The sequence below is a fragment of the Crocodylus porosus genome, unplaced genomic scaffold (genome assembly GCF_001723895.1).
Source record: "Crocodylus porosus isolate Cpor-Errol unplaced genomic scaffold, CroPor_comp1, whole genome shotgun sequence".
NCBI lineage: Eukaryota > Metazoa > Chordata > Crocodylia > Crocodylidae > Crocodylus > Crocodylus porosus.
In genome coordinates, this window is record NW_017728906.1 from 147,374,136 (window position 1) to 147,377,828 (window position 3,693).

At 48.1% G+C, this 3,693-nt stretch overlaps 1 protein-coding gene across 2 annotated transcripts in view; it reads left to right on the forward strand.

Annotated features, from left to right (window-relative positions):
* The window catches only part of DGKH (diacylglycerol kinase eta), a 254,374-nt gene that overhangs the window by 221,924 nt on the left and 28,757 nt on the right, over positions 1-3,693 (forward strand). The gene's annotated exons all lie outside the window — the stretch shown is intronic.

Sequence of the window (3,693 nt, forward strand, 5' to 3'; positions counted from 1 at the left end):
TAATGGAAGCAGAGAAGGATAGTCTAGCTGTCATGTTACTGTGCAGTATGCATGTATGTCTGGGAGTAACTATCCTGCTACTCCTAGTCGTATATAATCAGATATCATGACACTTATTCTGGGAGATGGTAAGCATGCAGCTTGCTGCTCTAAGTGTAGTCTCAGATGACTGATCAACAGAGCTATGCTGATGGCAGTCCAATATGCTGTTGGTTCTGCTTATTTGGACAGAAGAAAGGTGCTGCTTTTGACAGTTGCAACTATTTGTGAAACTTTGCTCAATGAGTCTATCTGGTCTATGTGATGATATTCTTACCTAACTGAACTGTGTATGTGAAGAGTTGTATCTTATCTTTCTTGCTGGTTTAGTTAGAAGACAGAAGATAAACAGGAGACCCAGAAAAAAAGATTAATCAGATCTCTGAAAGTCTTTTGTTTTTACACGTATATACATACATAATACTAACTATAGAATTATTATGCACATAAATTATACCGCAGAAAATAACAGAACATTTGGATGCATTTCTTTCCTCATTTCAGTTATAGCACAAGCCAACTTGGTTTTCATAAGCTACTAGAGAAGTGGAATAATCCCAGCTGGTGATCAGGGTACAGTCTCGCTCTTACGAATTTGCTTTTTTAGCTCTAATTGTTGGAAACGTGAATCCTTTACTGATGAATTCAGTGTCCGCAGATGTTACTCCAGTCCCAAACCAGATTAGGGTTGCCTAGACTTTTACTGATGACTGTAATATTCTAGAGCAGGGGTGGCCATCCCGCAGCTCCAGAGCCACATGCTCTTCAGAAATTAGTATGCTTCTCCTTGAATCTTTGCACAAGCACACGGTGACCAGCTTTCATAGCTTTGCGTTACACCACGTGACGCAACTGCTCGCAGCAAGGACATTAATCAGAGCATTACTCTGCAGTTACTTTAGCCAGTTCCTTGTGTACTGTAAGATGAAAATGCATCTCATATAGCCTAGATGACTTGAAAACATCTAGCCTCTCGAAGGACAGAAATAGAGGTTGCCAAATGAAGCAGATGCATCCCCCCATAGTTTATCTCAACACTGCTGGTTTGCCTCATCAGATGAAACACATTGTTTGTTGTTTTGTCCATCACTGCTATGAGACAGTGGGTGACATGTTCTCCCAGTTCATGAGGGGCCTGGTCCTGTGCACTCCAGGAATTCCTGTGAAGGATCAGACCTCTCTAGCCCTGGGACCACCTGCCCAGCTTTCCCTGCTTACAGAGATTTCCCTGGTCCTAGGGATTTCCAGAGATCTATCTTGGTAAGCAAGGAAAGCTGGGCAAGCACACTCAGGAGTTGAGGGTCCCAGTCCTGCATGGGTATTCCTCAGGGTACACAGGATTGCACTTTGGAGCCCCTGCCTGGCACTGCTGAAAATCCTGGTTCGCTCCTGGGCTGTCAGTACTCCCGTGCCATAAATTAAATGGACACTAAATGGTAGCATAAATTGATACCACCTTTGTTTCAGCCACAAGTTTTGGGCATCTGTGGTGTGACAAAGTGGTATGGTCTATTTGCTTGGCCTTTTTGTGCTGCCATGAAAATGTTTATAGCAGCACAAAGGTGACAGGAGGCAACATCTGTTTTCCCCCTAAGTAAACTCTTACTCACTCTTTCTCAACTCTAGATGCTCATCTCCCTAGGCTGCTTGTCTTACTGCAAACTGTGGCTGTCATATGGTAGCTGATGTTATTTGTGACCTTTTAGCCCTCTCTGGATTAGATTATCTTCTGCATTTGTAAGAGATGTACACTTTCCTTGGTCTTCCTTCTATTTCTGATATACTTCTATAATACTTTTTTTGTGTGTCCTTTTTATGTACCTTGCTACTTGCATCTCAATGAATGCCTTCGCCTTCCTAATTTTCTCCCTGAATGCCCATGTCCCTAAAAGCCAGAATATTAGGGATGAGTATAATAGTCTGCAGGGCAAAGTTTCCACTTTTTGCAAGTGTAACAGAGCACCTTTGGTACCTGCCACTTTAAGAGCTGAGAGCAGCTGGCAGGTACAGGCCAGCCCTGATGGGGTGGTCACATGACCACTGGAGAGCCATATGATTGGAGGAGAGGGCAGAGTGGCCTCCATTTTAGCTCAGGCTCTCAGGACTGAGTTGGTGCTCTTCCAGCTGTCAGCAGCAGACTACTAACTGGCTGAGCTGCTGCTAAGAACATTCTTGGAGATAAGGGCAGGAGCTATGGGGATGGCAGGAGGCTTCTGGTCCTGGGTATGACCAAAAACTGCACCCTGCTGGGGAAGGATGGCCTAGTGGGACTGCCTAGTGGGGTAGTTCCCCAGAAATGCCAGGCCAGTTGCTTCTCCAGTGAAAGGTGGGTAGAGGTGCCTTATAAACCCAACTCCTTCTACCTAGTGAGTATTTTAAGATTGCAGTGTGAGAGAATGGGGCCAAGCACATCTGTGGACACCTGAGCCCACGGGGTGTAAAACCTCGAGCCCCAGTGAGGGAGTGAATTGGCTTCAGTGAGGGGCAGAAGAGCATATGGAGGCCCACACAGAGTAGGGTGCATGGTGGTGCCTTAAGGGCTGTGCATGTGAGTGTAGAGTAGGGTCTACACAGGTGAACCTGAAGGGCTGCACTAGGGGTGTGCAGAGTAGGGCTGCTCAGGCAATCTGAGGGGCTGCACAAGGGCCAGCCCCCACTAGATTGAGAACTTGGATGAGTTGCCCAGTGAGGGGCTGTGTGCAGAGTTCAGTCCAGTGTGAGGCGTAAGGTCAGTGCTGTGTAGAGTAGGGTTGGCTGAGAGACCCAAAGGGCTGTATGGGGACCAGCTAGAGTGCAAGTAGGTAAGCCTGATGGCCCAAGTGGGCTGCTCATGGAGCAGGATGGATTGAGAGTGGTCCTGTGAGCGGTGGAGTGAATGAGGCCCTGTGAAAGAGAGTGGAGCGCAAGGACAGAATGCTAGAGGACCAACAAAGAGCAGAGTTTGTCCCAGCTTCAGGCCTGAGTTATAAACAACTTACCATGCCATCTGCAAGACATGGGACACAGTGTAGGGAACATCGGAGCCATGTATATTGCCCCAGACACTGAGGGCATTAAATGGGCAGCCTCCTGCATATTTATATTAAGTTTATTAACCAGCAAATCGTGGCAAGCGAGGCAGGGCAGATTGCCCTAGACAGAGGAATGAGTCAGTGTTAAGGTCTGGTCCTGATTGGCCCCCTGTCACAGCAGGGCTCCATTCTTCTCATCAGGATAGCCTGCTCTTGAACCTCTAGGCTAAGTAAAGACATTCAGGGGCATTAGAGGGAGGTTAAATCAACTCAAAATGGCTGTTCAATATCAGGTAAGTCAGGATGGGAGGCTAGTGGGGGTGGGGGGGGCTGTGGGTTTGCCCAGGGGATCAAGGGGAGGTATGACTCATAAGGGGTGGGGGGCACCCCTGCGGGTGGGGGGACAGGCATGACCCACAGGTGGGGTTGATGGGGTGCCCCCCAGCAAACCTATACCCCCATCCCTCCTGCTCCTCTCCCTACCAGGACTTATTTGCTCAGCTTCAGCAGTGGTGAATGCTGATAAAAGCAGCTTCATGCAGAATGGTTTGTCAGGTGGGAGCTGAGAAGGCTGGCTGGTCAGGGGGGAAGGGGAGAGCAAGGGGCTGTGTATGTGTGTGTGTGGGGGGGAGGGGGTATAACC